This window comes from Antechinus flavipes, chromosome 4 (assembly GCF_016432865.1).
Source record: "Antechinus flavipes isolate AdamAnt ecotype Samford, QLD, Australia chromosome 4, AdamAnt_v2, whole genome shotgun sequence".
NCBI lineage: Eukaryota > Metazoa > Chordata > Mammalia > Dasyuromorphia > Dasyuridae > Antechinus > Antechinus flavipes.
The window spans coordinates 390,799,622-390,809,322 of NC_067401.1; the positions used below are offsets into that span (position 1 = coordinate 390,799,622).

General features: G+C 34.9%; 1 pseudogene; it reads right to left on the minus strand.

The window, feature by feature from the left end:
* Positions 1–2,745: 2,745 nt before the first annotated feature.
* On the minus strand, positions 2,746–3,646 carry LOC127560009 (DNA-directed RNA polymerase III subunit RPC6-like; annotated as a pseudogene).
* Positions 3,647–9,701: the final 6,055 nt, after the last annotated feature.

Consider the following 9,701-nt stretch of genomic DNA (forward strand, 5'->3'; position numbering starts at 1 on the left):
GCCTAGAGTCAAGAAGACTCATCTGCCTGAGTTCAAATCTGGCATTAGATACTTCCTAACTGTGTGAGCAACCCTGTTTGCCTCAATTTTCTAATTTATAAAAAGAATTGGAAGGAAAAGGAAATGGAAAACCACTCTATTTTCTTTGCCAAGAAAAATTTCAAATATGATCCCAAAAAAGAGCACTATTGAAATATGACAATATGTAACATATTAAAGTTTGCAGAGTTCTTTATTTATGTTTTCTCATTTATATTATTAATAATAATACTCTGATATAGGTGCTAATTTAAGAGAGGTTAAGAGATTTGCCCAGGATCACACAGCTGGTAATTGTCTGAAGGAGAATTTAAACACAGTTCTTCCTGATTTCAATTTTCTATCCTCTGAGGCTGGATTTGAACTCAGGTCCTCCTGACTTCTGTCTGAGGCTGGATTTGAACTCAGGTCACACAACCAGGAATTGTTAAGTGTCTGAGGCTGGATTTGAACTCAGGTCCTCCTGATTTCAGGGTGGTACTCTACCCACTTATATGCTTAAGATATGAAATTCTTCCAAACCTCAGTCTCTTCCTTTAAAATAGAAATAAGAATACCCAGGGTACCTTCCTCATAGGTAGCTGTGAGGCTCAAACAAGATATAAAGCACATTACCAACATGATCATTTTTTTTAAGTTATAGAAGTTATCACTATAAAGTATTCCAGTATAACCATGTCATACAAAGACAGAGACACAGAGACAGAGAGAGACACAAAGAGCAAAGAAACAGAGAGAAAGACAGAGAGAGAGGAGGAGGGAGAGATAGAGAGAGAAACATAAAGAGGAACAGAGAGAAAAAAATAGAGGGGATTAGAGAGAAAAGAAGAGGGAGAGAAAGAGAGAGGGAGAAAGAGACAGAGACAGAGAGACACACACAGAGAGAAACAGAGTCACAGAGAAAAAAAGAGAGAGATACACAGAAAGAAAAATGAGGAGGGACAAAGACAAAAAGAAAGAGGGGATAGAGAGAAAAGAGAGAGAGAAGGAGTGAAAGAGAGAAGGAGGAAAGAAAGAGAGAGGGAGAGAAAGACAGACAGAGAGAGAGAGACACAGAGAGAAACAGAGGGGCAGAGAGAAAAAAGGGGGAGTAGAGAAAAAAAGAGAGAGAGAAAGACAGAGACAGAAATACACAGAGAGCAACAGATAGAGAGACAGAAACAAAAAGAAAAAGAGAGGATACAGAGAAGAGAGAAAGAGAAAAGGAGGGAGGGAGGGAGAGAGAGAGAAGAGAAAGAGAGAGAGAGAGAGAGAGAGAGAGAGAGAGAGAGAGAGAGAGAGAGAGAAATGAAAGTAGAATGATCTATCTAGAGTAAGACATTTTTCCAAGGACAATTAATTTTTCTTTTTAAAAAAATGAAATTAATAATATTACTCAGCAAGAATAGTAGTTAAAATATATACATTAATATATACATACACACATATTTATACAAATACATACTTTGTAATTATCATTATTTTGACTTGAAATTTCCTTACTTCTGTTATACTACATATCTGCCCTACCCAACAACATCATAGCCTGAAAATGTACCAATGCTATGAGCCACCAATACAGGGAAAGGAGAACTTTACCCTCGCTTGCCTCAACCCATCAAGGGACAAATTCAGGGATCAGCATCAGTTTGCCTTGGGGCATCTTCCCCTATTCCACCCCCCACACACACTTAATCCCTAATATCCAGTTACCAAACTCCTACCAGACAATGAATATCTATTTCCAGCTCATCTCCATCTTGACTCAGACGCTCCACTTTGACCCTTGGGGCCACTCCATTAGCCCTTTTCCAGTCATTGGTTCAGGGCTGTCTGCCTTGCCACTGCTCCCCAAGGTCCACAGATCCTTCCCATCTGTCCAGCTGTTTTGTTTTTGTCTGCCCTGAAGTGAATCCTCTCTTATGAGCTGTCTATCCAAATTACAGCATGTGCTCCCTGAAGGCAGAAACCATCTCTTTTCTTTTTATGTCTTCAGAATTGGTCACTGTTCTTACCAAATAGTAAGTGCTTAACAAATGCTTTTCCATTCCATTATGTGGGAATAAACAATGTGTGAGGGGAGGGAGTGGAGCGATGCTTAACCTTTCTACTTATCCACCTACTCAGCATCCAGTTGTCCTTGCTTTTGTTGCTTCTCTACCTTAAAGCTTTTTCATCTGGAAGCTTTCAACTTTTTGCTCAATTGACGAAGAGAAAATGATAATAGTGGTAGTGAACCAGATATAATACTTTTATTATGTAATAATAATATCTGTATTAGCTCAAAATTCCTTGTCTCTAGTGACAACATAGAAAAGAAAAAATTCAAGTTTTCTTTATTACTTCTGTCCTTGGCAAATGTTAGAATTATTTTGCAGCTTATTTTCCTCTTATCCACCATTCAAAAATAATCTCTCTTGACAGTTTAGTAGGTGACATCTTAAATTTTTACTGTCTTTTCTTAATAGAAGGAATAGCTTCACTATTAATTTCTAACAACTGCCGCATGTACATTTTGGCCCACTTATCAATATATATCAGAATTTTGCATCTTCATAAATACAAATACATTTTTCACAACAGGAAGTCTGCATCCCTTTTAGTAAAGTTTGCTTTTAACTAACTTCAATACTTCATCATAAATATTGTTCATGGCTTTCAAAGTAACTTCATTTTCTTCTTTTCTTCCTGCATTTGTAAAATGTGATTACAATGAACATTTTGCTATTAAAATTCCAGCCATTCTGTCATATAAATACAATTTCACCACTCTCATGCCAATCATCAAAAACCAGAGTCCACGAGATACTCAGTATATACTCAGTAGGCTGTATGATTAAACTAACAGTCCTATACCAGCCCTGTACAGTTTCATATGCCTATCAGTACTGCCAATCATACTTTCTTTTGTAGTTATCATAATCATTTCCATTTTATCATTATAAATAAGTGTGTTCAAAATTGTTTCAATATCTTTCATGGACAACTCTACTTTACTAATGTCTAGTTCACAAATATATTTCCATATTCCAAATGAACTGTCTCTTTGAATCATGGGATTGTTATCTTTCTCTAGTTATTTTTGCCTTGCTTTGTAAGAATTTAAAACACGGTTGGTTTATCATTTCTACAAATTCAGATCCAAAATCTTAGTTAATTTTCCACATCCTAGCAGTCACCAATCAGGTTGTAAATTATACAACATAAAACATATTTTTTGAGGCTGTCACAGATTTAATAGCTATGTTAAAACATTTTGCTCCCCAAAAGTTTTAATATTTTGTTCATTTCTCTTAATATCAAGTTACTTCTTTATCAAATGGCTCTGTTCCAGATACCTTTATTTTTGGCTTCTTCTATGATTTTGGTACACTAGCTTCATTTGGTTATCTGATCCCTTTATTTTGTCAATATTCTAAGATTCTTTTTTTTTATATATACAGAGGGCCATAGATAAGATTCTATTGATGACTATTACTCTCTTCTCAGCTTCTCTATGAGACATTTCATTCTATATAACTTGATCTTTGATCCCATGAGGAACTTGATGACATAATTCTATAATCCTGCTTTCTATTTCAATTGGGTATACCTCTAGCAACTGTACCTTTACTTTCATCTCAGTCATGAGGAGGCTGTGCTTGGTACAGTCAGACCTAAGAACGCATCTTTCAAGATTGATATTTGTTTCAGTTAGTTAGAAAGGCAAAAATAATCGGTACAAAGAAAAGCAAAACAAGCCAAAACAAAACAGAGCAATAGGATCAAGGACATTAATTGAAACCAGAAGAATGAAAGTATAGGAAATTCCAAATTCAATTTAATGATTTATTTCTTAGTTATCAAATTGAGAGTTTTCTTTTAGTCACTATGAATAACTGATGTTCAAATCATATAGCATCTTGGTGACATATGTATTTGAAAAGATAATCAAAGCAAAAGAATGTTCATGTTGAATGGCTAAGGAATACTTCAAAATATCTAATAATTCATTATTGTGGTTACTTTTCTATAGCATTCCTTCCTCTCCCAACTATCTCTGCCTATTGAAATCCTTCCTTTCCTACATCTAATTTGAGGCTTTGATTTATTTACTGGAGAAATGATCTTGCCTCTTCTAAATTCTAAATACTACTACCTTTATTGTCCTTATCACATAATGCCTTCTATTATTATTGGTGTACATGTCTTATCCTCCAAACTACATACTAAACTTGTTGGAGTTAAGTGATTATACTTATTCTTCTTCATACTCCTCATAATGTCCAAAAAAAAACTGTTTTGCTTGCACTAGGTATTAAAGTTATCCCTTCTATAAATTCAGCCATGCATTTTCAGTCACTAATCCAAGAAGCATTTATTGAGTATTTGCTATGGGCATAGCACTAAAAATAAAGTAGTTATTCATTCACATAAAAATAGAAACATAAAAAGGATGTTTTAGCATGAAATTCTATAATTCTCAGAATTTGTAATATTATTTATTTATGAGATTTTTCTCAGAAAGATAAATCAATAAGTTTGAAACTCAGACATGAAGAGCATAATCATTAGATGCTTATCACCTTAAATACATAGCTACCTTGCCTCACTAAAAGCTTATTCTTATTTCTAATCAGGGCATAGAGATAACCCTAGGATTGCAAAACCTATGACAGAAAGACTATTATAATTGATAGACAATATGTTAAATTCAAGAATCAGCTCATCATTCTCTCAAGTTATCCCCTATTTTTTCTCCTTTTCACATTCAAATCCTTAGAAGAGGTGATTTATACTAAATCCCTCTGCTAGTTGCTTCCATTTACCTCTTTCTTTCTAGCCCTGGCTAAATAAATCAGACAGATTACCATTCCAAACAATCCGTCCTTTCCTATCTCAGGTCTTTGCTCTACCTAGAAACTCACTTTTCCTTAACCCCTCTTCCCAACCAATACTCTTACTAAAATTCTAATTATACTGCTTCCTAATCAAAACTTTCTCTTATCTTCCCTGAGGAAAGTGATCTTGCCTTTTTCTGAATCCATACCAACCTGAAACTACTCTCTTTGAGATTGCTGAAAATCTCTTAATTGCTAAATCCGTTCTATTTGACCTCCTGAAGCCTGTGACATTGTTGATCAACCCTACACAACTTCCTCCTTGGCTATCATGATATCACTCTCTCTTTCTGCTTTCCTCCTATGTGTCTGAATATTCTGCTTTTAGTCTATTTTCCGGATCAGAAATTTTCTCTCTATTCCCTATCTCCCATTCCTCTGAAACTCTCTCTGTATCCTCTTCTCTATATATCCTCATAAATTTCCATGTTTATCATCTCCATATAGATAAATACAAAATCTGTAAACTCAGTGCTATTTTCCCTCCAAATTCCAATTTTATACCAATTTTCGTTTGTAGAACAAACACATCTACATTTCCTGGAAATATCTGAAACTTTACACATTTAGAACAGAATCATTATATTACCTAATGCACAACTATTTCTCCAAACTTTCCTAATTTTTTTTTAAATCTTATTATTTTTCCAAAATTCATGAGTGTATTAGAATAATATGTTAATATTTTCTTCCCTCTGCATAATTAAGCAGTCTTGGATATCCTATCTTCACAACATTGCTTACATCCACTTCTTTTTCTCCCCCTCTTGTAACCTCTACCCTATTTAGCCCCCTTTATCTCTTCACTGGATTTATACTATATAACAAAACGAAACCCTTCATCTAGTCTTTCCCCTCTCTATATAAGGTTATAAGATAACCTTATATAACTGTCAAATTAATGGTGATCTCATGGGAAAAAAGTTCTTTAAGGCAGAACAGAAAAGTTGTGGGGGGAGGGGTTGTTGCCCTGGCTATCTTTCCCTACTTACTTCTATGTTACTTTAGTGAGAAGTCTGTTGTGTTGGATCATGCTGTGAATTGACTGATATCTTGAGCACAGAGAACATTACAGGGTTGTGCTAGTGATGAATGTGCCACAAAATCAGCAACAAGCTGTCCTTGACATCTTCTGAACTATTTATACTCTATTCTCTCAGGATAGTCTACTGTCAGAGGTCATGGGACACTTGTAGTCAGAGGTCATGAGACCCTGACACAGCCTTATCTCCCTCTGTTCTCCTACAAAAACCCTGAGTTCAAAGCAAATCAGACTGATTACCATTCCCAGAAAATTCTGTTCTTTCCCATTTCAGGTCTTTGCTCCACCTAGAACCCCACTTTTCCTTACTCTTTCTCCCCCACAACAAATTCTGCTTATTGAAATTCTAACTTTGCTGCTTCCTAAATCAAAGCCCTCTCTTATCTTCCCTGATCTTGCCTTTTCTGAATTCTTAAACATATTACTCATTGTACTTGTTACTTAATGTTTTATCTCTTCAACAATACCACAAGCTTTTAGAATGAAGAAATATCCCAATGACTAGAAGAGTGTTTTGCACACAGAAGGTGGTAAATAAATATTTTATGAGTGGCTAAAAAAAAGACATTATTTTACAGACATTTATAACAACTCTTCACTGTTCTCAGTGTTCAAGATAATAAGCAATTCATAGCAAGATGCAACACACAAGAAAGACTTTCTCAGGAACTGTATGGCATATGGGAACACAGGGACTTAGAGAAAAAGACAGAAATAATCAACCAACCCCTTCATCCCCAATAAACTGTCCCATTCTGCTGGAGAGTAGAGATCTCCCCTAGACCACAATTAATCTCCAAAAAAAAAAAAAAATCAACATCCCTACAATATCATTAGAACAGACCATGGCCCAGATGCTGCTTGTTGGCTGTCTCACAGTGAAAGGGAGGCCAGTGTAGTCCTTGAGGCTAGGCATTGGGATATTGAGATATCAGTGACTTAGGAGTCCTAAATTTCTTACCATGCTAACAGCCAGTGCTATTCTTTAGACGTAAGGAGACTTGGATTCCACAAATTACTATACTACCAACTAGCTTTGTGACTTTAGACAAGTCATATGATCTGTCTGGTTCTCACCATACTCATTTATAAAATGAGAAGCTTTAATTCTATTTCTTTCCATTAATCATTGAGCATCTACTATGGCAAGAAAGTTGAATTATACACTATCTAGGATCTTTTCCAACTCTACTATTCTATGATTTCTATGATAGGAAAGTTGATGCTTGATTGTAGAGCATCCTGAATTGCCGGCTCAGATATCTATATATTATTCTGCTGATAGTGTGAAGATATCTGAGATTTCTGAGTAGGAAAGGGTATGTTAAGATGATATTTTAAAAAAAAAGATTTATCAGAATACCATGCATGGGAAATAGAGGCAATTGAATAGTAGAGGGTGTGGTGTTAAAATAATACAAGCCTTAGGGAAGGAGTGCCTGAAATAAGAGGGTGACAATGGAAATAAAAAAGAACGTATAGACTATGTCTACTTTGTATGAAATAATCAGAATTGAGTGCATGTAGAGAAGCAAGGGACATACCAATGGTGATTCCTAGATTACTGGGCATGGCTGCTATGGAAGAGAAAATGATAGTTTTTTTTTTTTAATTGAAGCTTTTTATTTTCAAAACATATGCAAGAATAATTCTTCACCATTGACCCGTGCAAAACTTTGTGTTCCAATTTCCTGTCCCTTCCCCTAGATGTCAAGCAATCCAATATATGTTAAACTTGGTAAAAATATATGTAAATTCAATACAGGCGTATATATATATATGTATATATATATATATATATATATATATATATAATATATATATATATATATATAAATACAATTATCTTGCTACACAAGAAAAATCAGATCAAAAAGGGGAAAAAATGAGAAAAAATAAAATTCAAGCAAACAACAACAAAAAGAGTGAAAATGCTATGTTGTAATGATACTGTATAAAGATGTATTCTGATGGAAATGGATTTCTTTGACAAAGGGAAGATCTAACTCAGTTTCAATAGATTAATGATGGACAGAAGCAGCTACACCCAAAGAAAGAACACTGGGAAATGAATGTAAACTATTTGCATTTTTGATTTTCTTCCCGGGTTATTTTTACCTTCTGAATCCAATTCTTCCTGTGCAACAAAGAGAACTGTTAGGTTCTGCACACATATATTATACCTAGGATATACTGTGACATATTTAACATATATAAGACTGTTTGCTATCTGGGGCAGGGGATGGAGGGAGGGAGGGAAAAGTCAGAACAGAAGTGAGTGCAAGGGATAATGTAAAATATTACCCAGGCATGGGCTTTGTCAATAAAAATTTATAATTAAAAAAATAATAATTAAAAAAAAAGAAAATGCTATGTTGTGATCCACACTCAGTTCCCACAGTCCTCTCTCTGAGTGCAGAAGATTCTCTTCATCACAGAATCATTGGAATATTGAATCCAATGATCATTGGATCATCTCAATGTTGAAAAGAGCCACATCCATCAGAATTGATCATCATATAATCTTGCTGTTGCCATGTACAATGATCTCATTGCACTCAGCATCAGTTCATGTAACTCTCTCTAGGCCTCTCTGAAATTATCCTGATGATTATTTCTTATAGAACAATAATATTTCATAACATTCATATACCATAACTTATTCAGTCATTCCCTAACTGATGGGCATCTACTCAGTTTCCAGTTTCTTGCTGCTATAAAAAGGGCTGCCACAAATATTTTTTGCATGCGTGGGTCACTTTCCCTTCCTTAATATCTCTTTGGGATATAAGCCCAACAGAGACACTACTGGATCAAAGATTATGCACAGTTTGATAGCCCTGTGAACATAGTTCCAAATTGCTCTCCAGAATGGTTGGATCCATTCACAACTCCACAAACAATGTATTAGCACCCAGTTTTGCCACATCCTCTCCAACATTAGTCATTATCTTTTCCTGTCATCTTAGCTAATCTGAGAGGTGTGTAGTGATGTCTCAGAGTTATTTTATCTTGCATTTCTCTGATCAATAGTGATTTAGAGCACCTTTTCAAATGACTAGAAATGGTTTCAATTTCCTCATCTGAAAATTGTCTCTTCATATTCTTTAACCATTATGATATTATTTTTAAGTAAAAAGTGGTGTTAATTTTTAAAATGAAAATGTACTTAAAAAGAAAGATGCCACTAAAATAGGGACAAGATAGTTCACTGGTAAGCCAGGAAAAGTTAACTTTAAATATACCAAGTTGAACTAAAACCAAGACATCCCCCTAGAAAATAAATAGTAGAGTAAAGCTTTGAAGAGAAGTTGGATCTAGAAAAAATGGAAATGATGTACACAAAGGCAATGATAAAAGTCATAAAAAGAAATCATCTCACTAGAGAAGATAATGCAAAAGATACTCTGAAGTATCTTAAATATCTTAAGGGCAAATGTTCCCAAATCTAGAATTTACAAGACAGAAGGATAAAGGATCACTGAGACAAAGAAGTGGCCAAAATGATGGAGGTACTAGAGAAGTGAGTTGATAAAGGTGTATATTTCAGGCATGGGGAACCATCATTGTAAAGGCATGCAGATGGGACAGGAATTGCTGTGTATGAGGAACAACAAGGTCAGTCTGATGGGATTGTACATTATATGAATGGCAATGTATAATAAGACCAGAGATGTATGTTGGGGCAGGCTGTAAAGAGTTTAATACAGTAAACAGGGACTTTATATTTTATCTTAAAGGCAAGAGGGAACTACTTGAGG